Here is a 13,237-nt window from a genome sequence, read left to right as displayed (position 1 = left end):
ATGTACTTTGCAAATGGTATTTTAATTTTAACGAGGCACGTGTTTTAATGAGACAAATACTTCATGTAGAACCAAGGGGCTTAATTGAAGACTTTGAGGGAGCTGGAATGTAATTGCTCTTAATGGCTCATCACCAGCTACCTGTTGTAAGCTGTTCCCTTTGCTAGTGGCACATTTGGATTCCTTTAGATTTTGCAGGAAAAGAGAACCATGAAGAAAAAGCTTTCGTAGACTTACCCTACTCCGCAGTTTCTTCCAGGGGAGCTGACTTGGGCCCCAGGTTATGGGTGTCCAGTGAGCATGACTTCATTCACACCATCAGACCTCGGCACCTGACTTCCAGTGGCACTCAGGAACTCAGGTTCTGAGAACTCATGAGACCTTAAAAAGCATCTCCGAGGTCTCAGACATGACTTCAAGTCCATGGCACAAGTGTCCATGCAGCTGCCAAACAGTCCTCATTCAACACCAGCATTCAACATTTGACAATATCTGCTTTTTGATGTCAATACTTGGTATTTGATATTTGTCAGCATTGGACAGCTGATATTTATTTCACAATTGACATGTGACAGTATTCATTGTTTGATCGTTGATAAGTGATAGTATTTATTGTGTGGCAAAACGCTTTCGCTTTCAAGTGAAAACAATAAGAACAGCCTAATAAAACAGAAAAGGTCACACCCTAGGAACACAATTCTTCTGAACTTAAGGAATTCTAAATCCCATTGCATTCAAAAGGAGAAAGATAAGCACCAGTTTCATTCTCCTGTAGAAAACAGCGGGGCTGAGATGTTCCTAAAATGGTTTGATCACGCCCCAGTGTTTTAAAGATCAAGAATTCCAAACTCAGATTATGAACTCCACTGTGCCTATGTTCTTTCGGATAGGGTATGACAATCAAAATGCAAACAAGAGCAAATGAGGAATATAGCAAAAAGAACAATAGGAAAGCTAACACTAGAACAACAATACCAGGATATGCCTGTTGCCTAAGGGTGGGCTGAGCATAATGGTCAGCCAAATGTCATGTGATCTCTGTTTCCAAGCAAGTAGAGATTGGGGAGGAATCTCTTAGGTTCACATTTTAATGCACTTCAGTCAAATCTGTGCCTCTCCTTCTAATAAACTGGCCTTTACTGACCTGGCATCCTTTAGTGCTTTGGGCTCCAGCTTTCTTTGGCCCCAGCCAGCTGACAGAAGTCATAGTCCAACACATCTGGAGGGCACCAGGGTTAGTAAAAGATGCCATAAGCAAAGCAGACCATGGCCATCTTTCAGAATTTGTCCATATCTGGATTTTGTGGTGCATTTCTCAATCCAAAACACACACCACAATAGAAATATTAGTGAAAGTAACATACTACAAACTACATTAAATCTGAGGAAATGGCTTGCAAAAATGAGCACATTAGGCAAAATTGTGTTCAAAAATTAATATAGTAGGAGAAATGCCCCCCCCCATGTATACAAATTTTAATGCAGACTTTTTAAAGGAAAACATTGTGTAAAAATGTTTAGGGGTACTCTCATTTTCCTACTCATATTGAAATACTGCCCCTCAATGAGGCCAAACTTAGATTCACAAAATGTTTAGGTGTATGTGTACCCCTGCATCCCCCAAGAAAAAATCAAGTGTGTGTGTGTGTGTGTGTGTGTGTGTGTGTGTGTACACACACACACACATACCACCCATCTGGCTAGATTGCTCCAGCCACTCTTAAGGTTAGAAACTTAAGGTTAGAAAAATGGGCCGAAATGAGAGAATCTGAAAGAGTAGCAAATTTATCCATCCCTACAAGGATGCGAACCAAAGATCTGCCATTTTTCTTCAGTTCCCAGGAACTAAAGTAACATGGCTGTTGAACTTAACTGCATTTACATCCGTATCTTCCTCCACCTAGCTCATTTAAGCCTCAAACCAATCATTTAAGTCTTCAATCCTGGGAAATAGGGTTAGGCTGATATGTCAAGCAGGGATCTCAAACTGGGTTTCCTCCTCCCATAGCAAGACATGCTAGCCGCAACACCGTGCTAGTGGTCTCTAGACAGGAATAGACCCGTTTGTGCAAAATAGAGATATCAGCAACAGTTAGCCAGGATGCTTAAGGGAGTCTGGGCTAAGACCCAGCGTTTCCTTTCAATGCTAGGGCTTTGTACAGAGCATATGAAGTGGGACATTAATGTGTTCGCAATGATGCCTCCTGCTAAGGGATAACCTTCCTGCCTTCAACAGCACTTCCCCAGACATTGCTTGTATTGTACAGCCATTTCCCCTCCCCATCCATACTTAGTCATAAAATCTGCTAAGAATTACCCATTCCCCATGCCAGCTTGAACAATATGATTTTAAAAGGTTTAAAGGGTGTGCTCTGGTGGCTCTTCGTGCATTTTCCAGGGAGCACAAGAGAGTGCTCCTGCCAGCACATTTCCACTGCTTTGACTTTGTTGCTCCCTCTTTCCATCCTAGAATGCTACAGCAACTCAGCTGGATGGAAGTCACCATGCCATCTGCAGCTGGTCTCTCCCTCTCATCACTGGACCCCTGGGATGCACATCTTCCGGGATGTGCTCCCAGACACCCAGAGGGTGACCTGCGCCTCACCCTCACCCCCCCAAAAAGCACTTTGGGGAGGCGAGATCTTGTGCAGGATCACTGCCCCCCCAAAGCACTTTTCAGGGGGAGGCCACAGTGTGAAAGCGTACAAGACCACAGCACCCAAAATGGCCACCAAGATCTCACAATTAAAAAATAGGGTGTCCCATTTTTCCTAGGGCACTTGGATGGTATGTTTCATGCACTTAGCTGAGGGGGATTTGCGGGTGCCATTTCTTTCTTTCCACAAATTATCTCTCCAGTGCCCTACACCCTGCAGCCTTCCTGGGTGCCTGCACTTCACTTTAAAGCCCAGAGGGAGCCATCATGAGGTAACTCCTCCCATGGACCTTTTTCAGAACAAGAGGTATGGACAGCCAGGGATATGGCCGAATACTGGATAAATGTTTACTGGGAAGCAACGCACACTAACTACCTCACAGTGATAAGGTTAGCTCAAAACCTCACAGTCACTGAAATTCTGATGAAATTCTAAAGCGCCATCAGAATGAGATTGAGAACATGTTTCTGAACACCAGTTGCTGGAAACCACAGGAGGAGACATTGCTCTTATGCTCAAAATCCTACTTGAAGGTTTCCCAGAGTTTGGCCACTGTGAGAACTGGATGCTGAGCTAGATGGGCCATTGGCCTGATTCAACAGGCTCTTCTTATGATTTATGTTCTTATATTGGTTGTGGATTTCAATACAGCACTAATTCATACAGTGTGACTCCATATACTCTTGTTACTACAGTGGTACCTCGCTTCAGGTTACAGACACTCAGGTTACAGACTCCGCTAACCCAGAAATAGTACTTCAGGTTAAGAACTTTGCTTCAGGATGAGAACAGAAATCACGTGGAGGCAGCGGGAGGCCCCATTAGTTAAAGTGGTACCTCAGGTTAAGAACAATTTCAGGTTAACAACAGACCTCCAAAACGAATTTTCTTAACCTGAGGTACCACTGTAATTCATATAATGTTGCTTCCCTTTTCCTGAAAAAATCTCTCCCAGAAAACGCTGGCCTACTTTGCCCTGGAGTGCCACCATCTTCAATTCCCTCCAATCTCTTCTCTCCCATGTCCCTTCGCCTCACACACTCTAAGAGAGAAAAAGAGAACTCTAGGTCGGAGCCAGTTCTTGCCTCTTTCTTCCCCTGTCATTCCCTTTATTGCGCTGCTCGTGTCTGCTTGTTTGCTTGGAGAAGCAGGAGGGGTGGGGGTTGAGATTGTGCAAGCCGGAGTTGCTAAGCAGCTGCCTTTTTTATTTTTTATGGCTGGAAGTCTATTGTCTCCTTTGTTTCCAGCAGTGCCAATGTGACCCAGGTGGCAACACACCTGCCACTCACGCCTGTGCCAAAGCAGCCTGAAAGAATTCCAAAGGCAACAAGACTGAAAGTGACAATTGGGGGAGGGAGGAGAACTGCAAGGACTTCCCAAATTCAAATATAAGCAGCACACCCCACAAAATCCGAAATGCATGTAAAAGGCTCTGGATGTGGAGAGAGCCGAAGATAAAATTCAGCATTATAACATTAGGTCTGGCTGGCCGCAGTGAGAACAGGGTGCTGGATTAGATGGGGCCATTGGCCTGATCCAGTAGGCTCTTATGTTATTACGTTCTGAGTAGAGCGCCCTCCCTGTTGAATGCCCTCCCTTCAGATGTCAAGGAGATAAAGAACTACACAACTTTTAGAAGACATCTGAAGGCAGCTTTGTATCGGAATATTTTTAATGTTTGATGTTTTATTATGTTCTTATATATGCTGTAAGCTACCCAGAGTGGCTGGGGAAACCCAGCCGGATGAGCGGGGTATAAATAATGAAATTGTTGCTGTTGTTGTTGTTGTTGTTACATTTTCGGTATGCCGGAGGTGCCACAATGTGTAGCCTACTGTACCCTGCACTCATCTGAGTGAACTGTTGGGTCCACCACATTATCCTTATTTACCTCCCACAATACCCCAGAGGAATGGCTGTTGTGATAAGAAGCAAAGGTTGTTTCCCCCTTTGCCTTAGTCCTCTTTCTCTTTGACCAGAATTTGCACAGCCCTGCCCAACACCAAGTGGTCTGGAAGCTGTGCTGGCTTCTGTTGGGTATGCTGTTAATAATGCCTGTAGACAAGATGGCTTAAGTTGGGAAAAATTCCATTTGCAAGCAATGGGTTGCCCCAGATGACTACCTCCATCTTTTCTACCCCATACACTCAGCTCCAGTCAGAACATATTACACCAATATTATATCAGTTGTTCTGTTTGCCAGTGCATTTCTGGGCCCAATTTAAAGTTATGCTGGTCACCTGTAAAGAAGAAGAGAAGAAGAAGAGTTTGGATTTGATATCCCGCTTTATCGCTACCTGAAGGAGTCTCAAAGTGGCTCACATTCTCCTTTCCCTTCCTCCCCACAACAAACACTCTGTGAGGTGAGTGAGGCTGAGAGACTTCAGAGAAGTGTGACTGGCTCAAGGTCACCCAGCAGCTGCATGTGGAGGAGCGGAGATGCGAACCCGGTTCACCAGATTAGGAGTCTACTGCTCTTAACCACTACATCACACTGGCTCTCCTGTGGTTGCAGACCAGGTTACCTAAAGGACCACCTGCTCCCATACCTTAAGATTCTCTTCTGGAGCCCTACTGAGGTCCTTAGATGTAAAGGAAATCTGACTTGCAGGTACATGGACCAGGGCATTTTCGGCAGTGGACTCAAAACTGTGGAATGCATTACGACTTGATATTCAGCAGGCCTCATCCATGGACAATGTGGTGTGCCTTAAAGACCCTCCCCTCATTATGGCCTATAGCAGTTAATTATGCCCCAGAGGTAGTCTGCGCACACGTGGGTTGCGATTTGATGCTTCTGCGCATGCACAAAGCGCATTTTAGCAGTTCTGCGCATGCACGGCTGCCAAAACCCGGAAGTAACCCGTTCCAGTACTTCCGGGTTTCGGCGGTCCACAACCCAAAAAAACGCAACCTGAAGCGTCTGTAACCCGAAGTATAGACTGTAAACTGCATTGAGAAGACTTATGAAAGACATTAATACCAATGTATCCAATAAACATAGATGTTCAATAGCATGGAGGACAAAATGGAACCCTGATGGGGGTTCCACAGGACGATTCCAATTGTGCAGAACCGTAGGCTCCCACAACTACTTTCTGGGAGCAGCCCTGGAGGTAGGAGCAGAATCAGTGAAGTACAATGCAGCTTCCCAAGATGCTCCAGAAAAATACCAGGATGACCAAGGCATTTTCAGTGCCCTGACCAGGACTGAAGCCAGACTGGAATGCATTCAAGTAATCAGTTTCCTTCAAGCATGCCTGAAGCTAGAACTTCTTGAACACCTTGCCCCCAAAGGGAATTTCCCCCATGGAACGATAGCTGTTTAACACTTCTGGGTCTAGGGAGGTCTTCTTCAGCAGATGCACCACCATCTCCTTCTAGGCAGATGGAGCTTTTTCCTCCCCCAGTGAAGCGTTGATCACTCCCTGGACCCACCTAGTCAGACCCCTATGGCTAGCTATAAGAAGAAAACATGGGCAGGCGTTAAGGGGGCAGGTGGCCAACCACGGTTCTTCAAACTAGTTTATCCATCTCCTCAGGCCACAATGATAGAAAGCGATCCAGTACAGATGGAACGTACAATGTTCTGGACTTGCTCTATCTGTCTTGAGGACAGAGTAAATATCTACCAGGACTGAGTAAATATCCGCAACCTGTTGCAATTTTGATTTCCATATCTCATGGTGCAATATCTCCCAAAGCAAATAAGGGATTATGCACCCTGTTTCTTGGTATAGATCTACAGGTTCAAACAGAGGAGACTTAGGTTTCTATAGTATGCTTGCCCAACTTACTTTTTCCAGCTATAAAATGTGAGATGTAAGCCGGGAGTAACAACTCTCTATGGGAAACTGCAACCAGCTTTTGTAGAAAATATTATCAGCTGTCTTTACAAATCTTGCATACTGTAAGTGTGATAAAGGGACATGCACGCAAATGTTGAGGGCGCTTAAGGGTACATGGGGAGGGGAGTCATCATGCAAATCAACATGAACCTGCAATAATCTAAATATTAGTTTGATGTGGCTCAAGTTCTTTAATGTATCAATTTAATTTACTTCTGAATGATTGTCTGCTGTATTCCCACACAGACAGGCACACACAGCCGTAGCCCTGGGAATCCTGCAGCCGGACACAGTAATATTCCCACGTTTCAATAAGCACCTTTCCCAAAGTACCATTTCAGGACTAGAGACATAGGCTAAGATCCTCTACAGCTGATAGAGAGCTCAGAGGGTGAAGCTGGCCTGCTCCTTGGGCTTGTGAGGACCACTTCAGATTCCAACAAACAATGGCTCGCTCTCCATGGTCAGGAGATTATGTGCCAAAGGCAAAAGGCTTGCGATGGTGGAGTGGCTTTCAAAAAGTGATAAATGTAAGGGATGACTGCACATATCAGGCTGGCCACGGGCAATGATAGAACCAGGATAATGGGCAGCAATTTCAAACAGCCATCACTGCCTCCCATGTGCAATAAGAATCTGCACTCAAACTCAAAGCCTGAGACTTGTTTGTGGATGTTGAAGCACCCTGAAAATGACTCCACTCAGCACCTGCATTTTGCTCTGAGGTGTTCTCCTGTAAACAGGCTGGTACTGCACTTCAAACTCCTCCTCCAATTGCAAGAAAGTTTTCCTTCCCTGCAAGCAAAAAAAAAAAAGCTCCTGTTTTTCTGCCTCATTCTCAGGGCAATTTCTTTTATTGTTTTGGTGGGTGTGAGGCTGAGCTTACCTTATCATGGCAAGATAGCCATGGGTGGTGTGTGTTTTCGCTTCCATTAAACATTTACCCAGCACTCCTGGCTGCCCGCACTTTCTGATCTTGGGGGGGGGGGATGTGGGAGAACTTACCTGATCAGGATGTCTTCCCTGGAGCACACGAATCTGGGGAGGCTGGCAACCAAGCACCTGAGATCATTTTGCTTTCTAATTTTATTTTAAAAGGAAGTGTTTCCTTTTACCTTAAAAAAAAAACCTTTAAAAATAACAACAAACAACAGTCAAGCACACATAGGCAGCCACCTTGCTTTCCTGTTTCCAGAAAAATGCGCAGCCTAGGATGTTATAGATCTCTCAGGAAGAGTTGACACCTGGGAAGGCTGCAGAATGCAAATCACAAGAGAGAGGACTTGTACTCAGAAGTAAAAACTCTGCACCCCATCCTTAAGGATTTCATTGAAATGTTCTTTACTCTTTGATGATGTTCAGAAACAATTTCTCATCCCATTAACCATTGGAGAATGGTTGGGGGTGGGTGGGAAGTGAGATGGAATTTGAGACACAGCATTAGTAAAGGCTAAGCTGAGGAGTTAACCATGTTGTGTGCTGGTCAGTGTGCTGTGCTTACTGGCAGTGAGTTAATTAACCGGGTCTGTTCTGTAAACTGAGGGGCTGAATTATGTCTCTACTAGGAAGAGGGATGACATTCCAGCTAGGCAACTTGCCACAATTCAGTGTAAGAGATTTGAATTTGTGGTCTGACCACAAATAACCCCACTCAGATTCCTCCTCTTGGCCTTCCTCTTATTGCTGTGGATGACTCTTTCTTCACAACTGCTCCCCCTTGGCCTGCTTGTTAGAATTTAGCTTTCAAAAAAATCAATGAATGGGCGCCGCATATTGACACATTCTGGTTTGATGACTTCTGCTAAAATTCTAATCATGAAAAATGGGTGAAGTATAAAAATGCCTTCTATAAAAAAGAGCAAACAAGAATCAGGCTAGAGGAGACATAGGCAAACTCAGCCATCCAGATGTTTTGAGACTACAGTTCCCATCATCCCTGACCACTGGTCCTGTTAGCTAGGAATGATGGGAGTTGTAGTCCCAAAACTTCTGGAGGGCCAAGTTTGCCTATGCCTGGGCTAGAGGTCCATTAACTCCAGCATGCTAATTCCAATCAGATGCCTCTCGGAAGGCAAGGCCTGTTCCCTGCCTCTTTCATTCTCAGCTCCTCTCCTGCTCACGTTCCTCTCTTTACCACCATTCCTATGGACATAATGGTATGTTGTGAGTGACACCCTAGAAGTTCAGAAAACAGAAAAAGACTTTAACCCCCACATACATAGGCAGGTGATTAATGGGAAGAGGGCGCCCCAGCTTTGAAATTCCCTCCCTGCTTCATTTGGCACCATCCTTTTTGCCACGGGCCCTTCAGTTCTGCTTCCCTAAGCTTTTAACTAAAAACATCATGTACAAACTAAGGAAACTGTAGCTTTGCTCCTAACAAGCGAGGATCTGCAGCTAAGGTTTGTTCTCAGCTTACTGATGATGGTTTGTTGAGGCAAAACAAACCATATTCCCCAAGTTGCACATAATTCTAAGACAGGCACTATGATTTGTTTCCTCCATGTGTTAGCAAGGAGGTGCATTCTCAGCAGACCCTCCACCAAGGTTTACCGCAGTGTGTTTACGGGAGCTCATTCAGAAAATGCAGCCGGACAGATTTGCCTTAATGTTGCTGGGCCCGAAAAGCTGGGTCCGAAAAAGGTAGCATCATGTGATCCTTTCGTTTATTAAATGTAACATCTCTAAGTTGGCCTGAGGCGCTGGAGGGACAGTTTGAGAGCTGCCTCTTCGATGCTGTGGCAGTTGCCCTGTGAATGTGCCACACAGGCAGGCTTCGTGCTATTTCTTTCACCGTTTTCTTTTCAGTCAACAAGCAAATTTTGCCATGGTAACCACTCTCGCATAAGAGACATTCACAGCAGTGCTTCACTCTGCTTGCGTGCATCTTCTTTGACTTGGCTGAATCTTTCCATTGGCTGCAAGAGAGACAGAGGCTTTTCTTTCTTTGCTTGCTCTTTCCTTTGCCTTCCTGGCCCTTTTCATTGGAGTGCACAGCTGGTGACGCTCAACTTTAATTTTGTGCTCGCCCGTTTACACTCCCTAAGGCTGCAACCCCACTTACTTGGGAGTGGCAACAGGCAATTCTGTCAGTTTCAGTTTACTTCAGCTTCCCAGTCTTAAATTCAGTTCTCCATGTTCCTGGAGCAAATTGCAACTAACCCCCCCCCCCAAAATCCCCTTGAAAGTTCACCAGGATTTTAGTGTCTTTATTTTAATATACACACTTTTTGTATGTTGTTTTGAGTAATAGGCCTATTTTTGCAAGCAATTCCCCTTAATATAACACATTTTTTTTGTTTTGTAAAAATTATACACCGCTTGATTGTAGGGAAAAACCTCAAAGTGGTTTATTATTCTTACTAATGTATGCATTTCTGTGCACATTTCCCCCTATTATATATATTGTACACGCTGCTTGGTTGCAGAACTGCTTCGCAAAATTCAGAGAAGTGTGAATTTTGAAGGATAATTGTGTTTGGGTTCTTGTATTGTTTCAAGAAGTGAAAATTAGGCTGTTTCTCATTAAAATGCAACAAAAGTGACTCTCTCCCCTAACTCTACCTGGAAGTGAACCCGCACTGGATTCAATACAGCTTACCTCTGAGCAGACAGGGTTAGAATTGAGCTGCAAAGCATTGCAACTCTTCTTGCTCCACTGGGTACGAATGGTGGCAGAAGGAGCGCAGTCTGGAGGACCTGTTGCTGTAACAGGTTTGACAGCAGGCAGATGTAGCCTTGATTAATGTCCCAATGAGAGACTCCTCGGAACCTCACACTGTTCATAAACAAAGAGAAGTAAATTAATATAACTAGAACTATTGCCTGATTAAATGTCCTGGTCAATTAATTAGTTCAATCTTTGCCCATTTCAGCAGCACCACCTTTGAAGAGGTATTCCTCATTATCCTTTACACACTTGACACTTGTGGTATTTAGAAATACTTCTTTTTTATATAATGTATTTAAATGATTTGGCAGTTAAATGTTGCAGCCCTACATGTACTAAATAAGCAGAGCCTTATTGGATCAGACCAAAGGTCCTTTTAGTTCATCATCCTCTTCTTATAATCCTCACGGTGGCTAACCAGCAGCCTATAGGAAGCCCTCAAACAGAACCTGATAGCTTTGGAGTCCTTGTGGTGGGAAATGGAGCAAACTTTTGTACACATTCTTGGCACCCTAATAAACCTGGAACTGCTTCTCTCCCCCTCCCTCCCTCCCCCTCTCTCTTTTCACTGAGTGCATGTGGTCAATTAAAGCAAAGCAGTCGCATGCCCAGATCCTGGTTTTACGTACCCACAAAGCCTTTGAAAGTGCATAGAGAGGTGGTGCAATAACAGGTGGGCTCCTTTAAAAATACAAATCTCTAGATAGAGTCTGGGTGCGTTTTCAAGCAAACCTATGAGTGCTTCACTAAAAAAGCAAGGCTGGGGAGTGAGAGGGGGGAACAGAAGGCACCCTCTCACTACCAAGAAAATAAATAAAATGGTGTGGATATGTTTGTTTATCAAAGGCCACCACCTGAGTTCTAAGGGATCACTCAGTGTTGTTATTGTTGTTTTTCTGGGGATCAAAGAGAACTAGTGAGAACTTCAGCAAAATCGTGTTCTTCAGGATTCCTGCCATTCCACTGCCCTCCTTCCCAAGTTTTCGACCCTCCTCCAGTCAGCATTCCATTGCCATTCAGCATACTCAGTCTCTCACTGGGCTGTATTAGGTTGTTCCCCCTCCCTTTTTTTATACCCCTGCAAAACCTGGGGTTCCCCTGAGCCTGTTGGTACTTTGTGGATAACTTGTGTGCAGCCTCTCTATAGCCAGGCTTTTGGCTGATGAAAAACCATCGATGGCCTTTTAAATGTGTTTGTGGGAGGAGGGGGCGGGTTCTTGGTTTGTTTCTGTGTTTGTTTTATTATGAATGTTGTGTTTTCATTTTGGAATTTCATGTTTGAACCAGCCTGTGATCTACAGACGAAGGGCGGTTATACACATTTAATAAATAATAATTTTTTAAAAAAACTTTTGCTGCTCAAGCCATGACACTCACCTCTGAACATCGGAAACAGGAGGGAAGCAATTATTCTAGGATGATTTACCAGTAGTTGATGGACCATGAGAGTCTTAATCTCAGGGTCATGGGTTCAAGCCCCTCGTTGGGCAAAAGATTCCTGAATTGCAAGGGGTTGGGCTAGATTGCCTTTGTGGTTCCTTCCAACTCCAATGATTCTGAGTCTATTAAAACATGACACCTGCAAGGTTGAAAGGGAACCCATACTTGTCGCATGTATGCTGATGCTCTGATAGGTCGAAAAGCCTGTAACCCTGAAGACTCACCTGTGGGCACTCAGTGGTAAAGGAAAGGAGTTTACAACATGCCCAGCAGCTTTTAGTTTTCTGTTCTTAGGCCACATGCTCAGTCTCTGGGAATCAAAAATTCGAAGCAGGTTCCAGGGCTCACCCCTGACAAGCTCCAACTCCAAATCAAGCCCCGCTGATAGCACTATTTGATTTGTCAAAAAGCAATATTTACTTGGGAATTATTGTACATACAGTTGAGCAGAGGCTATGTCAATATTAAGTTGTATGCAGCTGTAATAAGTACAATGGATTCTGGCTACTACTTTCTCACACCTTCTCCATTTTATTGACATTTACTGACACTTAACTCATTTACTCTGGGCACGAGGTCACGGTGGAGGTGCTGTCCGTTTGTCTTCCAAATTCTGCGCACTTTCAGCCAATGCGTCTCCACCTCTTCTCTAGCTCTGAAGGGACTTTTGCAAGACTCAAAACAAACAAAGAGTACCAAGAAATCACAACCAGCCTGGCAAAGTGCCATCTGCATCAAAAACAAACCAAACAACCCCAACCCCCCAGCTGTGGACATTAACATGGCAAAAGTGTGAGGCTACCGCCTTTCTGTTTAGCAGAACCCTGTGCCTTTGGCAATTGCACGACAGGCAAACCATCTGTGGGCGCTGCTTTGCTCAGCACAAAGTTGCAGTGATGTGAAAGGTTTCACTTGTTGCTATGCAGCCGTGAAAAGAGACCAGGAACCCAGACAGAAAATGCATCAGTCTAAGTAGCAGCATCTTGCAAAGAAATAATCTCTTCTGGCGTGTGCACCATAACACCGAATCTGATCACGGCCCTAATTCAGCATTCGGCTGACTGAGCCAAACCACACCATTGGTAGAGCATCTGCCTTGCATGCAGAAAATCCAAGGTTCAACCACAGCATCCCCAGGTAGAGATGGAAATGCTCCCTCTTTTGACACCCTAAAGAGCTGCCTCTACAAGGCTTGACTTCAAGGCAGCTTCCTAGACCTGTAGGAATTCCTTTTCTGCAGATCTCCTTGAAGCTCTGCCACTCCCATTCCTTAGACAATTCTCAGCAGGTTGTTCCCATTTTGCTCTAACCAACTTGTGGCTGAGCTGCCAATCTTTACCTTCGCTCAGGAGGTTATGTGTGAGTATGTTGCCAGTGAATCATCATTCTCCTTCCTCCGTGGAAGATAAAGGTCAACCACAAGCACAGTCATCATCATATGTGCTCCATGAACATACTTGGTTGTTCACATACCAGCAGCCACAAAAGGGCAACACCCTCATATGCTGACAAGGCCATTGGCAACAACCCCCTTTGGGTGTGCATCAGTTTCTTGGAGAAAATATTAGTTCCCCGTGTGTTTCAAACAAACTTCTTTGGGGGAAACCAGCAACAGAAACCAC

Source organism: Podarcis melisellensis (assembly GCF_964234715.1).
Source record: "Podarcis melisellensis genome assembly, chromosome: 2".
Classification (NCBI taxonomy): Eukaryota; Metazoa; Chordata; class Lepidosauria; order Squamata; family Lacertidae; genus Podarcis; species Podarcis melisellensis.
This window is presented reverse-complemented; position numbering follows the sequence as displayed.